The 21,383-nt window shown below is 42.3% G+C and overlaps 1 long non-coding RNA gene across 1 annotated transcript; it reads right to left on the bottom strand.

Moving 5' to 3' along the window:
* Positions 1-2,818: 2,818 nt before the first annotated feature.
* On the bottom strand, positions 2,819-15,496 carry LOC120369789. Its single transcript, XR_005583418.1, has 2 exons — positions 14,991-15,496; positions 2,819-2,854 (listed from the first exon to the last, which is right to left on the bottom strand). It is a non-coding gene; the product is annotated as an uncharacterized LOC120369789 (long non-coding RNA).
* Between the last annotated feature and the right edge of the window lie 5,887 nt (positions 15,497-21,383).

Raw genomic sequence — 21,383 nt, 5'->3', positions numbered from 1 at the left:
CAATAGCCAACTTCTGCTATTTCTCCAGTTTTGGGTTGACAGGCATTATATTTCTTAAATAACATTTTTCCTACAATTAACTTTTAAGTGAAGTTCAAAACCTTTCCATCAAGGAGATTTCTCAGCCCCTTCTGACCAGGCTTCCAATCTTCACCATTCCTTGATATCCACACAGCCCCAGTTAGAGTGTGGCATCACCAGGCCTCCTGCTTTCTCAACAACTCAGCACCATTCCTTCATTAATTTTAAAGGGTTATGCGCCAGATGATCATCAGCTGCAGTAAGTTGCATTTGATTCACTAAACTTCACTGAAGCCAACTGAGTTATTCTAATTTACACCAGCTAAGGACACATTGTGGGACACAGCGATATATCTGTGTTAGGTCCCATAATGACTATTTTGAAACCTAGTGCACTCCATTCTTCAGTATACACCTGAGTTTGGAAATTTAAACTGTAAACATTATGGCCTAGTAGAATGCAGTTTGCCCCGACACTCATCTTGAAAAAGGTACAGAAGGAGCCACAGTAGTCCTCTGGAAGTTGAGAGACTAGATGTAGAAATCCGAAAGGGTCAGCCAACGCTAGGTCTGACCTGGGAAGGAGGGAAGACTGGCAGGAGTAGATGTTGTGTGAAGTGGTCTGGATTGGAAGCTCCAGAACTAAAAACTTTTGAATGCTTATCCAAAGCAAACCGCCAAAACATTTTGCTTGTCTCTCTCACTGACATTTCCTGAATTTCGTAAGAATGGAAAGGAGAAATTAAAAAAAAAATTAAGAGTTCTCCTGCATTTCAATCTCTGATGTAACTGACAAGTACCTACATCTCAAAAACTGAATAAGCTCTGAATTCTCTTATGACATTTTTAACATAGAACTTTTTCCTCTGGGGGGAAAAAATTGATTCAGCTAGGAATGTTTCCAAATTCCTTAACTATAACTTACAAGTTCATGAAGAAGTGCTCTGTATAAGCTCCATCACCAACAGTAGGTCCAATAAAAAAACAATTACCTCACCCACCTTGTCTCTCCAAGTTCCTTGAAGACAATCTCACATTCCTGTATAACATGTGAAATTCAGAGCAATGGCAAACTGCTACATGAACATGGAAGAATTTTGTGCAGACAGACACTAAGACAGAAAATAGTTAACAACCTGGTATGTGCTTTCAGGTTTCACAGAATTGAGTAATATAATAAAAATTCACCTGGACATTAATGGCCTGTTTCATGTTTCACACCAGTTTTACACTAACATAAATCAATTGACTTCAGCGGAATTACTCATTTACAATTACATAAGAAAAGGATGAGACCCTGAGACTTTAATGAATCCTCCATGAACACTCACCCTTCCAATTAAAATTATATATATGATTCTTGACTGCTAAGCAGCAATATTTCCTACAGATTCAGAGTCTAGGCCAGGAAGTCCTGAGATATTGTCTGGGGCATCTGTAATGGTCTGGATAGTTGTAATAATCTTCCTGATATGTGATTTTACTGTCCTTTTCTGCTTTGGAAAGCTGAGGTGTGCTTTCTGTAGGCAGCTCAGAATGCTCAACCCACTGCTAATATCTTTGATTATCGGTTCTGTAACCTTCAATTCTCCATGACCTTTTCCAAGCCCATTTTCAATTAAGTGAGCCAAACTTGTACATCTTTATTTTAACGTATGCTATTTGATTTTACACAATGGTTCCTTTTTTAAAAAGGAATGTTTATTTCTCTAAGGCATCTTTGAAGCTTCAAAACAGCCATGTTTATTCTATACATGCAGTAATTCATCTCTGCAACATGGACATACCATAGCTTAATCTTTTGATAGGTAGTGAGGAAAACCAATGTGTTTGATTAAGCTATAATGACTTTTCCAATTATTTGACTGTAGCCAGTACTATACCAGAGATATTGATGTGGTTACAGATGCCATTAAAATAGTCCATTATATCAATGCCCTGCTTCAATAGAAGTGGCCTCTGATTCACTGTATCATGGTCACAAGGCAGTGCATTTATTTTTATTTTACTTCAGGAATAAGTTCAAAAGGTTATTACAGTAAAAGCATTTTTACTCCAGTTGATAGTTCATATTACTGTATTTGTTTCTTCCTAATTGCCAGTGTTATTTTTCCCCTTAGTATTTACTTTACAGCTCTTTTTAAATTTTGTTGGAGGTTGAACATGATCAGTAGAGATAGGTGAATACTGCACAAAAATGTTCAGACATTTTATCACAGCGCAGCCTATTTAGAATAGATTTCCCCGGGGTGCAGTTCCAGGAGCAGAGCTGAGATCCCAATGAGCCAGAAGACCAATGGGATATAATGGCATGAAGAGTCCTGCCTCCAACACTTTTTCTTCCATGATAACCACAGTCCTATTTATTCTTTTTTACTAATATTCTTTAGAAGTGATATTTTGTTTTCAGGAATGTTCACAGAAAGCAAGAGCCTTATGAATACATATGTGACTGTATTTGCAAAGAAGTTCATTCTGAAAGTGTTTATGGGGCATCTTGGAATCTCTAATTTCCATCCTCCAAACAAAAGTTTAGTTATTCAATCAAGGAATAGAAAGAGTATTATGTGATTGAGTCACACATCACAAATGAACAGGGCTGGCTCCAGGCACCAGCCCAGCAAGCAGGTGCTTTGGACGGCCAAGGGGAAGGGGCAGCAGGCTGGGCTCTTCGGTGGCGGGTCCCTCGGTCCCCCTCGGAGGGAAGCACCTGCTGCAGAATTGCTGCCGAAGAAGAAAGCGGCGCGGTGGAGCTGCCGCCGAAGTGCCACCGATCGCAATTGCGGCTTTTTTTTTCCCACCACTTGGGGCGGCAAAAACCCTGGAGCCAGCCCTGCAAACGAAGAACAGTAAATAGTCAAAAATAATTTAAGTGATAACTCATCAATAGCCTATAGACTAAAATATAGTTGTTTAGAGTTCTCACAGAATAATTCCAAATAATGAATAAGTACATACAAATCTAAGACTACTCACAGATAATTAACAAATAGGAAAAAAAGTTACATTTGTTGAAAGATTACTGGATATAAAACAATTTTAGTGCAGGCACAGTTAATCTGTGCAGAAGTGCTGACAACCTAGTGCTTTTAGTCTGGTGGCATATTATTTCTCTCTCATGGTTGACTTACCACATACACCAGAAGTGGTGGCTTAGTTATATTTACTTCAATGTATTTCTTGAGCTGCAGTACTATTCCTTGAGCTCGAGTAATTCAGTCAGTAACAGGCATTAGTTCTACCAGAAAATATATTATTTGTAAGGACTACTAAAATAATTGCAACTACAAAAAGTTTTCCCTTATTAAGTGTGGGCCTGACTCACTTTTCAGTTACTCCACATGAAGCTGGAGTAACTCCATTGATGTCAATGAATTTACAACAGTGTAAAGACCTCTTAATTGAAAGTGTAAGTCTCAGACCCTGTATTAGTAAATTATTCCAGAATTAAGCAGTTATGTCAGCCTTTTCATTTTTAATTAAGCAATTAGCTTGAAATCTTTGTATCTCGGAGAAAAGTTCAACTGAGTTTAAAAAAACAAAACAAAAACCCACCAACAACAAGCCTGGATGCTTTCTCTTTAACTCTGCTCACATGACAGATAATGCAGGTTTAACAGAAGGGTTGATAAAACCAGAGAAGTATAACATTCTTTTTAATTAAGAGTATTGCATCCCTTCTTAAACAAAAGAACACAAGGCAAGGTTCATCTCTGTTCTCAGGTGTTGGCATGAGGGTGTTTATTTGAGGGAATCTATTTTCTCCTTGCCTTTGACAGAGGCAAATTTTGAATGTGTACATGTCAAAAAATGTTTAGCTAGTCTGTATTTTTTTCTCTCTCTCTCTCTAAAAGAACATAAATAGAAACAAATACTTCAATGATTATTGCAAATGGCAGCTGGATAAGCAAAAAACAAACAAATAAAATGCATTAACTACTAATTTGGTATTGTAAATGCATCCACTATGCACTTACCTAGTTATTTTGTTCTGTAGAGGTTCTTATACCGCCAGCATCAGCATAGTATCTGAGCACCTTCCAGGGCCTGGGCTACAGTAGCGGGGCGGTTCGAACTAAGATACACAACTTCAGCTACACTATTCGCGTAGCTGAAGTTGAAGTATCTTAGTTTGACTTACCTGGCCATCCTCATGGCAGCGAGTCGACTGCTGCGGCTCCCCCATTGACTCCACTTACTCCTCCTGCCAAGGTGGAGTACTGGCGTCTATTTGGGGGATCGATTTATCACGTCCAGACATGATAGACGTACTCGTAGTTATTCATGTTGCTTAAATGAATGAACTGCACACAGCATGACACCTGTGCAGGTCTTTCTCTCACATGAGAAATGCCTATGCAGCGTATTGTGTTGTTTTAGTGAGTGCTTTTTAACAATATATTTGTAAATTGTTATTATTATTAATTAATTTTAATGTTACCAGTGTCCAGAAGTCTCAAGAATCAGGGATCGACTGTGTTTGCACTGTACAAACAAGTTAAGAACCCAGTCACCCCTTCTTAAGAAAGCAAACAATCTGTGCGTTCTTTTATCCCAGTGTTGACAACTGAGTCAGCTCCCGTTTCCTCCTCCCCCCACCCCAAAAAAAAATAAAGCCAACAATTATTTTAAAAATCTCATTTCATTTGCCTTCTGGCTCTTGAGCTTTTAGAATAAGCTTTTTCTCTGCAACCACGAGGGCTAGAAATGAGATTATGTCATAATCACTTGTATCCAGGAGCTGGGGCCTTATGTAAAACATCAAATATAGTTGAGACTTGCAATAAAAAAATCACAACAACAGTTGGCAACACTGGACTCTTCTACAAAAAATGGTAATGAATTGTCTAGTGACTGAACAAAAAATTGCGACTTCTTAGGGTTACCATTATTTAACTAAATAAAAATTCAAATATTTCTTTTAATCTCAGGCAGAATAAAGGTTACCATTTATGCTAAGGCCTAGGTTAGCTGATTATACAAGTCAGTTCCTGCTCCCACTGAAGTCCAGATGAAAGAAGTTATTTTTTACTTTATATTACCTAATTGAGATGTTGTGGCTCTGTGAAGTCTAATATATTTTTTTAAATTTTAGTGTATACTGTAGTTCGCAAGGTTCTTTTCCATGCAATATTTTCCTCACTTCCCGAGATGTCATAGTGCATTGTTAATCAGGATAAGAAGGTATGTATTTCTAGAGCAGTCAAAGGCAGATTATGATTTAGAAAAGAAGGTAGACTGATCTGTGAGACTGTAAAATATCAAAGTATTGAGAGGTGAAAATGCCAACCCAGTGGTAACCTCCTGCCCACTAGAAGGAAAATTTTAACAGATATCTGCACCAACACTACAGAGAAAGCAGTTATGAGATCGCCACCAGAGAGAAAGGAAAGAGATAAGAGAACTCACATTATCTGTCATCAAATGCAGCTGTGGAAAAATCCAGCATTAACTGCAGCTAGAGGAAAATCCTTCGAAGACTTAACAATGTAACTAAAGGATTTACAGATATAGAATATTGAGCACCTATAATGTATTAATTATTAATGAATTCTCAACACACTTCACAAAAGGTGGACATTTATCATTCGCCCCATTTTATAGATGGGGAAATGGAAGTACAGAGATGTGGAGTAACTTTCTGAAAGAGATATAGACAATAACTGAGACATAAGGTGGGTGAGATAATATTGTTTATTGGACCAGTTTCTGTTGGTGAGAAACAAGGTATCAGGTTTACACAGAGCACCTCTTTGGGTCTAGGAAATGTACTCAGTGTCACAACTAAATACAAGCATGGAATAGACTGTTTAGGATAAGTAGTTAACACATATTTCAAAGGACCATTCAAGGTGAAGTGGCCAGTTAACACCTTTCCAATCATGGGCGGGCAGTGGGGGGGGGGAAGGAAACCTAGAGCGGGGGTTGTGGATTAGAGATTGTTGTAATAAACCATAAAATATCCTGGGACCAACATGGCTACAACATAACTAGAAAATAACTGGCAGAGATAGGACTCCCAGTCCTATGCCCTATCCACTTGACCATATCCCCTCCCTCACTTGGGGGGGGGGGGAAAGTGAGGGAGCAAGCACAACTGTCCTTTCTATTCCTGAAATTATATACTCATCACTAGGAAGAGGCAATAAAACAACTGCATGATGTACAAAGGACTCATCCGGCTTTCTGGCAAGGTTGCCAGCATAGTAGTTTTGCCCTGAAGGGGCTAGACATCAACAACTTGATCTACTGGGATTGTGACAGCAGGTCTATATATTAGTGTAGCGTCAAAGAAGAAGATGTGGAAAGTAACATGGGACAAATGTTTTGACCTTGTGCTATGCTGTAGTGATGAGCTACTACAAGTGTTATTTTCCCTGCTATAACTTGCTAGAAGCAATACCTTCTGCCATCTTTAGACACTAGCTCATATGGCTGGCCCCTATTTTTTGTACAATTTCTGTTATATATTAGTAGAGAAAACCGCTGGTTTTATCTGGTTGGTTCCATAAATTCTGTCTATTCTCTATAGAATGATACAGGTTACTTAACTCCTGGCAACACCTCAGCAAACACAAAATATTCATTTCATTCTAGATAAGAGATTTTAAAACGTTAAGAAATGCTTCTGTGTATTTTTAACCATAAAAAATACCTATCATTTGGCAAGGTACGGTTAACTGCTACAAAAGAATGACTCCAAAATTTGCTTTCAAAAATTCTTCATAACTATATGCACTGCAACCTTATTTGATGGTTACAAGGCTACAAAAATACTGCATACGCCTTAACACCCCTCCCAAGCTTTTTCCAGAGTCCAGCTTGTTTTTATTCCTCCCCCTTCGCAGCAAGGAAGTCAAAATCCTATACATCTATCATCATTACAATTTCTATTTCAACAGATCAAATACCCCAGATAAAAGGGTTACATTATATCTAGGAGATATTAAGAAAAACAAGGAAGGCAAGGTATGAGGCTACAGCAGGGGCGGGCAAACGTTTTGGCCTGAGGTTTCGTAAAATGTATGGAGGGCCGGTTAGGTGAGGGGGTCGTGGCCCGGCCCCCACCTCCTATCTGCCCCTGCCCCGGGACTACTGCCCCATCCAACCCCTCCTGTCCCCAGACTGCCCCCAGAATCCCTGCCCCATCCACACACCCCTGCTCCCTGTCCCCTCACTGCCCCAGGAACCCCTGCCACCCCATCCAACCCCCTCTGCTTCCTGACTGCCCCCCAGGGACCCCTGTCCCTATTCAACCCCCTGCTCCCCCCCCCAACTCCTATCCATGCCCCTGCCCACCACCCCGAACTCCCCTGCCCTGCCCTCTATCCAACCCCCCCTGCTCCCTGCCCCCTTACCATGCTGCCTGGAGCACCGGGGGCTGGCAGCGCTACAGCCGCACTTCCCAGCTGGAGCTGGGCCACGCTGCCGCCCCTGCCACCACACATCACGGAGCACCGGATCAGGCCCCAGCTCTGCAGCTGTGCTGCCCAAGGAGCTCACAGCCCCGCTGCCCAGAGAATTGCCCCAGCACGAGCGAGCTAGCTGCAGCTACGGGGGGAGAGGAGACAGCAGGGGAGAGGCCGTGGCCAAGAGCTCAGGGACCAGGCAGGACGGTCCCGCGGGGCCGGATGTGGCCTGCGGGCCGTAGTTTTTCCACCTCTGGGCTACAGACTTTTTTAGTCAGCTGTAGTAAAAATATTCAGAAGTGAATTAGTCACATTTTAAAATTATACCTTAATGCTTTTGTTAATGTTTAGAAGGGACTATTCAACATGAACTGATTATTGGCTTTTATGAACCTCAATAATAGTAATGTCTAAAAGGCTTTTAATTAGGATATAAGAAAAAGGAAAAGAAAAAGAAAGATCTATTCTTACTATTAACCATGTTTGCAGATTGACAGATATATTTTATTTAGATTTTGCTTCTCTCCATCTGGGGTCTCATACTGATGGTCTTTTGAGAAGGTTAAGTATCCCAAAGCACTACCTCTTTCAGTATTTTGTTGAATTTGAATTAAGATTCCCTGTGGTAAATTGCAAAAATTGCTCAAAATTGACTCTAGGCATCCTAAGAACCCTAAAGCTTCTCAGGGATTTGTTGAAAACTAAAAACTGAATATCTCCTAAAGGAAAACTACATGTCAAATTTATATTATAATGTGTTATTATGCTTTTTGTTCTAATTGGGTTTGAAGCCAAAAATGTTGTTGTTTTGCACATATTCCTGAAGTATTATTTTGTTACTATTAGTGCCAGACACAAAACAAATAATCAGAATGATCATCATTAGAACAGGAGTAATTTTGGCAATTTTTTCCATCTATCATCCATATTATTTAATTATTCAGATTTAAATCACATCTGTGAACGAGATGATTTCATTCTAGTGCTAAAACAGTGGAACAAGTTAAATTTAATATAAGATCAGTAAATTAGTCCGATTGAATGTTACTGTAGAGCTATATCTCATTTTCAAAGTTTCATCTTAACCTTAAGAATTAGTTCAAGGGTTAAAACAGCCCTTATCTGTAGGTAAGAAATATGAATATGAATACTGCATCTGTTGAGAAAGGATGCAATGTCATCTTACGGCATCATTAGCATATTTCTGCCATTACTGTTCATCTCACTAATACTGAAAAACCTCTCATTTAATGTAACTTGGAACAGTGAAAATTACTAATGGAACTAGGTTACAGGTGATATTACAAGCTTAAAAATGCATTGCCCTTTCTTTAATCACAGAAATTTCTTCACAACTGCTATGTTTACAAGTGGAACAAAAAGGATCTTATTTTATATTAAATATAGTTGTAGAATTCATGTTTTCTTCCATACTACCTACCCTTACTTAGATTCATATATAAAACACAGGATAATTCATTCAGAAGTAATATCTTAATGCAATGTCATTTTGCTGCATTAGATGGTGTAAAGAGAATCACAATATAAATTACAACACAATCTTATTACAAAATCTGTTTTACGATAATCCAAATTCATATCTTTGGCATGTCACCATAGAATCATAGAAGTGTAGGGCTAGAAGGGACCTTGAAAAGTCATCAAGTCCAGCCCCCTGAGCTTTCCAAACAGAAAACTAACCTAGCAAGCATTTTATACCTCTGACTTCTTTTCCTTTCATATTACACCTAGTTAATTACTGCTAAATGTATATTCCTTTCCCCCACCATATATTTTCATAAAACCATGCAGTTAATAGTGCCTTCACCAAGAAAGATTTCCTCCAGCTGTTAAAGTTACACCAGCAGCATTATCTGCATCAGGGGTCAGCAACCTTTGGCACACGGCTTGCCGGGATAAGCACCCTGGCAGGCCGGGCTGATTTGTTTACCTGCCACGTCCGCAGGTTTGGCCAGTCGCAGCTCCCACTGGCTGCGGTTCGCTGTCTCAGGCCAATGGGGGCGGCAGGAGTGGCGGCCAGTAGGGCCCTCGGCCCCCGCCACTTCCCGCAGCTCCCATTGGCCTGGAGCAGCAAACCGTGGCCACTGGGAGCCGCGATCAGCCAAACCTGTGGATGCGGCAGGTAAACAAACCAGCCCGGCCCGTGAGTGGCTTTCCCTGCACAAGCAGCGGAACAAGTTTGGGAACCACTGCCCTAGGCCAAAGAGACTACTTGTGTGCTTAAATGCCTTGCCAGAACTGGATTTGAAATACTACATATTAAAACTGATATATACACAACAAAAGTGCAGAAAACCCCTGCTGTAAAAACTCCAACACTGAAGCAATTTAGATTTTTGAAACACAGACATTTACATTACCAAATAGATTAAAAATTCTATTTGCTCAATGCCTACATGAGTTTTGTACTACAGGAAACAGATGGCATTTGACATTCCTCCCCTCTCTCCCTCCCCCTACCTCCACTGCTGCACTCTCCTTTCCCCAGCCTCCTGAAAGAGGAAAACTACTTATAGCAGATCGCGGACTCAACAGCGCAGCGCCTCCTGCTGGTCAGTCCAGGAATTAGCTTATTCAGCTCAGGAGCACCCTCCTTTGGCCAGTTTCTCCCTGCCCTCATGTGGCCCTCTGCAGTCCCTTTATCTCCACCACATGTAGGCCCCACATGTCTCCCAGACCAAGGTGCCCCTTATCCTTGGGGTGCTGCCCCTCACCCAGGGAACCCCACTCCCCTGAGCCCACTTCACCTCAGTGACCCACTGCCAGTACTCATCTAGCCCCTTTACTCAGGGGCAAACTGCAGCCTGCAATGGCCTCTCATCATTGGCTAGGGGGTTGGACCAGCTGCCTTTTTCCTGCAGCCCCAGTACCTCCTTAGGTCTTCCTGCAAGGCCTCAGCCTGGACGGCCGCCAGGCCTGAGCTCCCCAGCTCAGCCTGTCCCTTCCCCAGCACTGCTCTGCTGAAGGTACCCTGTGATCCCAGGCAGCCAGATCCTTCCCACCCGAAGGCTGAGTGAGACTGCCTCAACAGGCTGCTACCTGCCTTCGCCTGATTAGCACCTCGGGGCAGCCCTTTCCCAGAGCTGGTTTTAACCCCTTTTCCCCCAGAGCAGGGTGCTCACCCCGCTACACTACTATAGATAAGTTCAGATGCAAAGAACTATACCAGGGATCAGCAACCTTTGGCATGCAGCCCATTAGAGAAAGTCCCGGGTGGGCCGGGCCAGTTTGTTTACCTGCAGCGTCTGCAGGTTCGGCTGATTGCAGCTCCCACTGGCTGCAGTTCACCGTGCCAGGCCAATGCGGGCTGTGAGAAGGAAGGCCAGCACATCCCTCGGCCCGCGCCACTTCCCGCAGCCCCCATTGGCCGGAAACAGTGAACCATGGCCAGTGGGAGCTGCGATCGGCCGAACCTGCAGACGCTGCAAGTACACAAACCAGCCCAGCCCGCCAGGGGCTTTCCCTGTCGGGCCGCGTGCTAAAGGTTACCAATCCCTGCACTATACCATACATTCATTTGTGTATTCTTGTTTAATAGGCAAACATATAAACAATCTAGATAGTAGAAACCAACACATTTGGAGTATATTTCACATAAAACAATAGGGCCATACAATAAGAACATTAAAAAAAAAAAGCCACATCAGATCAGACCACGGGTTCATCTAATCCAGTATTTTGTGGCTGATAGTTGCCAGCACCAGATGCTTCAGATAACAGTTCAAGAATCTGAATAATGGACAATTATGAAAAAGCCTATTCACAGGAATGGTTTCTTCCTAACTCATCACATAGTGGTTGGCTTATGTCCTGAAGCTTGAGGGAATGTATCACTTTGGCTAAAATATTTTAGCCTATTTAGTGTAATTCTGGATGTCCTCATTCATAAACATCAATATATTTAATGTGTGCACAGACCAGTGTGTTATACAGGGCAGGTGCAAGGATGTTTCACGCCCTAGGCAAAACTTCCATCTTGTGCGCCCCCCCCCCCCCGCAGCCCTGTGGCAGCTCCTGCCCCCGCCCCTAAGGCATCCCCATGGCAGCTCCCCTGTCCTGAGCCCCCGCACAACAGCTCCCTCACTCCGCCCTGTGGCACCCCCCCACCCCCCGCAGCAGCTCCCCCCGGCCCGGGGAGCCGTGCGGCAGCTCCCTACCCCAGCTCACCTCTGCTCCACCTCCTCCCTGAGCACGCAGTCGCTGCTCTACTTCTCCCACCTCCCAGTCTTGTGGCGCCAATCAGCTGTTTGGTGCCGCAAGCCTGGGAGGGAGAGAAGCAGAGCGGGGCGTCATGCTCAGGGGAGGAGGCAGAGCACAGGTGAGCTGGGGCGGGGAGCAGTTCCCCTGTGTGCTGCGCCCCCCCTCACTTGCTGCAGGTGGCCCTCCCTGCGCCCCTCTGCCCCAGCTCCCTCTGCCTAAATGCCGACAACGACTGCAGTGGCCGAAGATCCGTCCGTTGCGGTCGCCGAAGGACCCGAAATGCCACCCCTCAAATGCTAGCGCCCTAGGCAACCACCTAGGTCACCTAATGAGTTGCACTGGCCCTGGTGTTATAAATATGTTCCAATACTCAAAGTAATTACGGTACTGTATATTGCATACCACTACTGTAATGTTACAAAAATACAAATATATACAGTGTGAAAGTAAGCCAACATACTCCATACCTGAAGCAATAAAGCTGCCATATAATTATCAGATTTAACAGTGAAATACAATTACAATGAGTTCCCCCCTTCCTGCCCCACCACCCATATCCATGTCAGTTTGTGATATCCAGGGCCAGACCTATTCTGCTTGGAAAATGCAAAAGGATTAACAAATAAATATATTAGTGACAGGAACCAGGGTTTTATGCTGTTGAAAAAATGTAGTTAACATTTGAACTTTGTCCAGTTTGGCACTTGATACAAAAAGCTTGTTCATTTCATATAATGACCAGGAAACATAGCTGTTTCCTTGCCAGTTTCCAAAGCACTGAAAATAATGCATTATTATTTATGATGTCACATGTCCTTAAAGTATAAAAGGACCTTTTGCCATCTAAAAAATTAAATACAATAAACAGAAGGAAGTTTACATGTTTCTTACTGCAAGTTAGGAACAAGACATTGTTCTTTATGGTGATTCATAGCCAGGAATTCATATCCAAATTCCTGTTAAGTCGTACATTTGTCTCATCTCCTCTCTCAAGGCACAATGCAGAGAAGCATTCTGAGTCGGGGAGGGAACCTCTTACAAGCAGCCACATAAAATGAACCATTAATACTGGTGAGGATCATACCAAATCAGGAAAAAGGCTGATGGGATATGTTTGATCTATTACTTATAGTAGTTGCTCTCAGACTTAAGTCCACAATTTTAACTATGGAGCACATAGAATCATTGAAAAAAAGGGTTAGAAGAGTTAAACAGAGCTCAGTGCAGATTAATACTCTCCCAAAATTTTGCAAGTAAATCTGCATGACATAGATTTATCTGTATTATCAACAAGGCTGCTCACATGCTTAAAGTTAGCACATGTCAATATCTGCAGAATGAGGGACACAAGGCCCAGCTATCCAGAGTATTCAGCCAGGGTGTAGCACAGATCAAAGAGTTTTCAGAGAGTGATGTGAACATGATAACTGTCAATGGATTTACAGCTGAAAGGAGAGAGCTACTCAGTTATACCATGCATGGTGACAAGTTTCAGAGTGGTAGCCATGTTAGTCTGTCTCAGCAAAAGGAATGAGGAGTACTTGTGGCACCTTAGACACTAACACATTTATTTGGGCATAAGCTTTCATGGGCTAAAACCCATTTCATTGGATGCATGCAGTGGAAAATACAGAATGAAGATGTGTGTATATATATATATATATATATATATATATATATATATATATATATATATATATATATATATATATATACACACACACACACAGAGAGAACATGAAAAAATGGGTGTTGCCATACCAACTATAACGAGACTAATCAATTAAGGTGGGCTATTATCAGCAGGAGAAAAAAAACTTTTGTAGTGATAATCAGGATGGCCCATTTCCAACAGTTGACAAGAAGGTATGAGTAACAGTAGGGGAAAAATTAGCAGAGGGAAATAGTTTTTACTTTGTGTAATGACCCATCCATTCCCAGTCTTTATTCAAGTCTAATTTAATGGTGTCCAGTTTGCAAATTAAGTCCAATTCTGCAGTTTCTCACTGGAGTCTGTTTTTAAAGTTTTTTTGTTGGAGAATTGCGACTTTTGGGTCTGTAATTGAGTGACCAGGGAGGTTGAAGTGTTCTCTGACTGGTTTTTGAATGTTATAATTCTTTACTTTAATTGACACCTTAATTGATTAGTCTCGTTATAGTTTGTATGGCAACACCCATTTGTTCATGTTCTCTGTGTGTGTGTGTGTGTATATATCTTCCTACTGTATTTTCCACTGCATGCATCCGATGAAGTGGGTTTTAGCCCACAAAAGCTTATGCCTAAATAAATGTGTTAGTGTCTAAGGTGCCACAAGCACTCCTCGTTCTTTTTTCAGTTATACCTGCTGTTGCTTTTCAAAGTCTATCTCGGAGAAAGGAAATCAAGAAGAAACAGAGCAATGCTTCCCTACCCACAATATACAACAATATTCACCACCTTGGTGAGAGGTATCAAATATAAAGTCAATTATTTTTATCTAAACTCAAAATTTGTTTTAATTATACATTTCATTGAACTCAAAAGGACAGGAGGAGTCAGCTATCAGATCCTGGTCTTCATGGTCATATCAGGGCCTGGATGGTTTTGGTGCGATTGCACAGCTAGATTTGTTCTCCATTCAGGCAGTAAAGTTTGGAGGACTGGCACTAAAACCAAATACTTGGACCTAAGCTCAGTGTAAAGGAAACAAAGCTCCTCTTGCAATAAAATAAAACCGCCACAACCTGCCTTTCACTGAAATCATAGCAAATCTAAATGCTGGTTTATAGCATAGACACAAGGCAGGTGAGGTACTATCTTTTATTAGGCAACTTCTGTTGATGAACAAGACAAACTTTCAGGCTCCACAGAGCAAACCAGTCATTCCTAATTGTTAAGGGAGGGTAGGCATATGCACACAGCTCCATGGGCTGAGCTCTGTAACGCTAACTGAACAATCAAATAAAGCAGGGGTTCTCAAACTGGGGGTTGGGACCCCTCAGGAGGTCGCAAAGTTATTAAATGGGGGTGGTCACAAGCTATCAGCCTCCACCCCAAACCCTGCTTTGCCTCTAGCATTTATAATGGTGTTAAATATATTCAAAAGTGTTTTTAATTTACTGGGGGGGGGGGAGGGTTGCACTCAGAGGCTTGCTATGTGAAAGGGATCACCAGTATAAAAGTTTGAGAACCATTGAAATAAAGGTTGCAAACTTAACCATTACTTGGACACATGATGGTGCTGACACATACTGTAAACTCTGTGGGAGCCTTCACTTGTCTGTGCACACCCAGACCAGGGCTTACTTCATCCTGCAACCCTTTCCTAGCTACCCAAGTGTATTATAGACAGTACTCACAGTTGTGATGTCCTACTGCAAGGCAGACAGATCACACTCTGGTACTAAGTAAGTCTGGTTGCTCCCCTTGACTTCTAGTACAAAGGAGACCAAACAGGGAAAGCTAGCAGTCAGGTATCTCCTCCTCAGTAGCATAGTTTGGGGGCTCCTTCTCTCCTCTCCTTCAGCCAGATTTAGGTAGGCTGGCTCTGTTGACTACCTGCAGGCTTCAGCTTGGAGCTGGCAACGACTTGAATGTCAGACTAGCTTCTCTTTCGGTCAGATGCCTATGATAGCTGAGATGAATGGGGAGAGATAGCTGAGAGGGGACACTCCCTATGAAGTCAGGAGCTTCAGATTAACTGAGCTCTGCTTGCTGAGAAATAAAATTGAGGTTTTTACTTATCCTACCCTATAGAGAACAACTTGGGGAAGGGGTCTTCTTCAGCTGCTGGAAGGAAACTCTACTACACCCTCCCAAGAACTGTGAAGGTTTGCCCTTTGGGACTATGTCTGGAATAAGGATGGTCCCAGCTGTGTGCAGGCTATTCTGAGTGTGGGATTGGCTGTCTAGACATGCCAATCAAGCTCCTACCCCAATAATTCCTCCCTCTTCTCCACCCCACCTCCAGCTGACTGTGTGGTCTCAAGCATAAGGGTTAGGCAAGCAGTTTCAATTTCTTTTTCCCCCATCCACTGTCCATCCAATACAGGGGCTGCTTCTCACAAGTCCCCAACTAATAATCGGGCTCAGTAGTGCCTAGATGCCCCTGTCAGGAATCAGGCCCCCATTGTGCTAGTTACTATACACACCTGTAATTAAAAAAGACAGTCCCTACCCCAAAGAGCTCCTAATCTTAGTGCATGAATGGAGAGAACAGGTGGATACAGAAAACAGAAAGGGAGAGGCAGGGCAAGATAACAGTGAAATGATTATGTTTAATATAATAAGAAGCTGATAGAGGTGGTAAGTCAGGGCTGGAGGTTGGCTGGACAGACCTTGCAATGGAAGGAAAAAAAATCAAAGGAGTCAAGGGTGATGAAAAGTGTGCAGCAAGACAACAGTTGCAAAGGGAGGATAGATTTAGTGTGGAGGAGAAGTTGTGGATGTCAATGGATTGGAAGCCAAGGAAGGACCAAGTAGCCAGGAAAAGAAGAGGGGGCAGGTGAGCAATAATGAAGGAGACAAGGCAATGGTCAGAAAGGGAATCCAGCAATGGAATGATAAAGAGAGCATTGATCTAGAGTTGCAGGTTAATCAAAGAGAAGAGGGCAAGAAGACAGGAGGCCAAAATGGAAGCTTTATGTCTACAAAGTCATGAATAATACACACTTTCCCTCCTTGATAAGCCCCTGATAGCACAACAAATCTTCATTTTTATTTCCTTGCCTGGAAAACACGTGTCTTTCACTGGGGAATTATTACATGTAGAGAAATCAGAGGTCAAATGAAAGATCCTGATTTTTGACTGCAGAACAGTGATTCTGCACAGTACAACAAATAAAGACCTATACAAAATTCTGAACTGTACAATATTGCTACTTTTTGTTTCATTTACCTCTGTGATTAGAAGGTGAGACAATACAGTAATCTATATGTCAACAAACTTATGATTGGGTGAGGTGTGATGACCCTCACCCCTCGGTTGCTGGCACAAGGCCTGAGGCTACAGCAAACAGTGATTCGTTGCCCGGAGTGCCTCGCTCCAATTAGACACACCAGGGTGGAGAAGCAAAAAAAAAGTTTATTTGAGATCTCAAAGCGCGTGCTTGGAGGAACACACCTCAGATCAAGCACACCTCATACAAGCAGCTCTCTGTCTTTATACATGATCTTAGCTAAGCATGTCTATTACCCCCAATGCCCAACTCCCCCCTCCCCCCCCCCTTCTCCCTCCTTTTCAGTTCCCATACAGCAAATACATTATGAAGCAGCAATTACTCTAAACAGGTTAGATCATACTTGGCAAAAAACATATTATCTCGTTAGTAACTTTTCTTGACCGGTCATTCTGTTTCACTCCCTTTAGCCAGGTGAAACTCAAGCAGGAACACCATTCCACTGTAACATAATTGTCCTTCACTCCAGGTACAGCATCTGAGTCAGGTTATAGGAGCAGGAAAGTAAAACAGCAATACATAACTAGTTGCCACACATTTCATTCTTTTCATCTAGCCTGTGAAGTTAATTAAAGTCTAAACATGGACGCGGTTCGGACAAGCAGAGGCCTAATACAGGGAGCCTTCATTGGCACTGTCATTTTCCACCCCTCTGTCAACACTACTTCCACCATAGGTGCCAATTAGACACACATGATTAAGGACTTAAAAATATAGTGGGGAAATTTATACTTCAGCTCTGAACGAAGTCATGCTTTCCTTTTCAAATGCTAAGACTGAATGAAGAGTTTTACCTGCAGTTTTAGCAACCTCTGAGGCTCCAAATATTTTACTCAATGCTTTTCTATTACTTTTACACACACACACGGAATCAAAAGCAAGAGAAGTGAAGACATAGTAATAACAATTGTTCACCAAAGAAACCTCACAACCACAAATAATTAACTCGAGTACAGTATACCTTTGTTTAGAATCTGTGGCTTCTAGTAAATTTAATTATTTCCCCGTGGCTTTAAAATTGAGGGGGACTTCAAAATGAGGGCTCCTTTCATTAAATTTAATTACTTCCCCTCACATCTTACATGGTAAAGGGGTGGCTATTAAATGAAGGCAGCTTCTAAACAAAGTAATACATCAACTACTGAAATACCATATCTAAGTTTGAAAGCTCAAACTTAAGAGCGTACATATTTTTCTCCTCCAATTTTGGGCCAGCCCCTGTGCATGTGCATAGGTGAGGAGGTTACAAGGAATCTTTCCCCATCTGGTACCGTAGCACATCAGCCCACAAACCAGGCTCCCAAACAGTAACTCCCCAGACACTAGGGCTCATATCCACAAAGGGATTTAGGCACCACTGTGATTCACAAAACCATCACTCAGCTGGCCACTAACTTCACTAGGTACCTAAAGTTCATCTGTAATAATCCCTAAGGGACCTAAATTTCTGCCACCGGGTACACATGCTGATGCCTCAGGCAGGCACCAGGAGACCTATCTCCTGCCTAAGCCCCACCACAATCCTCAAACCAGTTAAGGATAGGCAGGGCAATACCTATCTTACCTGCAAGGCCCAATCTCACTGGACTATGAGATATTTTCATGTGGCGCTCTCTCAGTCTCCTCTGATGAAGCTGTTCCACATTGTCTATATCAATGGTTCTCAATCTTCTTTCTCCACAGACCACTTGAAAATTGCTGAGGGTCTCAGTGGACCACTTAACGATCTTTCTAAATGTTGTTTGTACTGTTAGCTAACTAATGTAAATCGCTTTGGATAAAAGAGGGTTTCTTGAAGTCACTTCCTTGATAGTTGAGGGCAAACATTCATCATACAGTCCTACCAAACCATTGATTAGAATGGTCTGTTGAAGGAACAATATTCTTCCTTGAAGTCCTTCTTAAATGCTTGGTTTCATTCTCCCTCAAGCACAGACTACCTGAACTGGTCTCTTGCCCTGAATGAAAGGGTCCATTATCCCTTCAGTTAATGTTTATGGAAGCTACAGTATGTGCTTGTACTGAAGGGAAAACTGACCCATAAGAGTGGCAGTACTGAAACAGTGGGGAAAGTTTAGGTAGTTATTGTTACTTTCTGAACCTAATACCATAGAATTTCTATTGAAATGATTGTGAAGTGCATTATAGTAGGAGCTTATGGGGAAGAGGGACTTGGTAACCTTTAGAAAAAGCTCCTAATTGCTATAATTGCCATCACTTTTCTCTGTGTAAGCACGTCACTGCCACCCTAAGCTGCATCATGCTATGGCCCCTTCATACATTTCCCTTGCTGTGGCCATTTAGGTACAGATGCTCTACTTGTTAAGTGTCTCCAAAAATAGTAGTAGTAAAATAGTTAAATATGTAAAGAGATACTTAAGTACTTGCTGGGAAGAATGTGCTTTGCATAAAGAACCATCATTATATTCTTTGTATTCATGAGTTTGCCTAGTCAATAAAGATAGGCAAAAATGCCTGTTTTTCTTCAAGAATGTTTTGCTAATAATGTTGAATACATACGTACAGCACAAACATATGTTACAAGTGTCACAAGTAAAGATGCCAAGCAGGTCAAAGTAAATTGTTAAAATACTATGTGCCCTGAAGAGGTTAATTAAGGCTACCAATTAACCAGGGACCAATTAACCATACAAGTCACAGCTGAGAGGAATAAAGTGGCTTAAATAATCCCCTCACTGAACAAGGGTGTCCAGCTGTGGAGGAACGAGTTGGGGTGGCTTTAGAAAGACAGGAAGGTGACAACAGAGAGGGCAATGCAGGGAAGTAGTTTACAACTGTTCTCTGGGAGGTGTGTTTGGAGGCTACGCAGCCAAAGTAGTCCACAGTTACTTCCTGGGAGGAGGGAGTTTTGGGGCTAGCAAACCCAGAGACAAAGAGGCACCAGATGGGTAGAAAGACTCAGGGAAAAAGCAGTAAAGTCCTGACTAGAACACGCTTTCTCTGCTAATTATAAGGTTCCCTGAGCTGGAACCTGGAGTAGAAGATATGCCTGGATTTCCTTACCAGCCAATGAGGAAGTATCAGCTGGGAAGAGAATGGAAAGACTGCCTGGGACCATTTGTAAGAAGAGATTTTTGAGGATTTTAGCTGGAGGACTAAGCACAAACACAGAGCATCTTGCCTTGCTGAAAGCCAAGAAGAGAAGGCAGGGTGTATGGTGAGAGGGGAAAGGAGGCTTCAGACCTGGAATCAGCTGATACTCAGTGACTAGGAGGAGGCATGTACCAATAATTGGGCAAGTAGGCCTGATAGTTCTTGCTTTCTGTGTCTATCCTGAGTCCTACTGAAGTCAATGGAAATCTTTGACTTTAATAGGAGTTGGAGCAGGCCCTAAATCTTTATATGGTAATTCTACATGAAACTGACTTTGTCCTAGTGCCACAGGGTCTGCTTGCCACTACTGTGCCTCCTCCAAATGACATGCACTATACGATCTACAGCAACAATGTTCCTTGTTGAGATGGAAGTGGGGCTATTTGGGTTGACGTTCAGGGTCCTCTCTTTTCTAGATACTTTACCTGCTGGCTCCTTTTCCAGCTTGTGGGACCGGGGCCGGCCACTCTGGAGAGGGGCGGCATGTCCAGGTATTCGGTGGCAATTTGGCGGAGGGTCCCTCGCTCCTGAAGGACCTCCTGCTAAATTGCCGCAGATCGGGATCACGATCATGCTTTGCGCTTTTTTTTTTTTGGCTGCTTGGGGTGGCAAAACCCCTGGAGCCGGCCCTGTCTGGGACCCAGCTTCTTTGGCTCGTGTGCTGCTGCTCCTGACTCAGTCTGTTTCAGGACCCTGTGACCACTATCTGGATGCTCCTGCCTGGTCCCTGTCCATTCTTCTGTATCCCTTCTTCTTTCACTGTCTCTGTATCACCTCTCAGTTTTGAATTGCGGGTTACATGGTTCAACTGGGCCTTCAGATGTGCGTGAATTGCTATGGTGCATATTTTTGTAGGGATGTCTTGTTAAAATATGGGCAGTAAATCACTATTATGGACCTTGAGAGTGTTCTGGGTGTAATTTTTTTAAAACATGGTGGTCTGCACAAGAATCATTTCTACTAAAAATCCCTTTGTGAAACCACAAAGAGGAGGTTTACAAGGTTGGTTAATGAAATTCCTACTCCCACCACACATACAATAATATTTGCCTAGAAATAGCAGTGGCAACCAGGTCTCTAGAAGTGAAAAGGTAGTGAACAGTGTAATCAACCTGTACATAGATTTAGGGTTACAAAAATACCCAAAAGCTATATTGCTAGGCATTTTAAAAATCCCATACATTAGGCAGAAAATCTAGTTCACCCCATGATGTACTTCAGTTACGATGGAGTTCAGTATACGATCAGTTTGTGATTTATATACACCTGCATGTGATGATGTGATTTATAGAGTGAAAGGTTATACTAGGAGTTCCCTTACTCTTCTTGGTAAAAGTTACATTAATATTAAAGAAGAAATACAGAAAAAAATACATCACTTGATTAATTGTAATGGCCAGCTGTTATACTTCCACTGAGATTGTAAGAGCCTCTGCCTAAGGTGCATTTAAGAGTGCCAAACCTCACAGCAACTCAGCTCATCCTAAAAAGCTCCACGGCCTGGAGTGAAAGCTGCAATTTAAAAGTCTCCCAGAGACCCATTATTTGCAAATCATTGACACAACAAATGGTAACAACTCTGGTTATCCCCATCAATGCATACTTAGGGAGTTTTTCATCCACAGAGGCTTGTATGCTCAATCATTTCACCTACTAACAATCCTTATAAAATTTTGGATA

Source organism: Mauremys reevesii, linkage group 8, assembly GCF_016161935.1.
Source record: "Mauremys reevesii isolate NIE-2019 linkage group 8, ASM1616193v1, whole genome shotgun sequence".
NCBI lineage: Eukaryota > Metazoa > Chordata > Testudines > Geoemydidae > Mauremys > Mauremys reevesii.
Note: the sequence above shows the minus strand (reverse complement) of the source record. Positions and strands in the feature narration are given on the sequence as shown.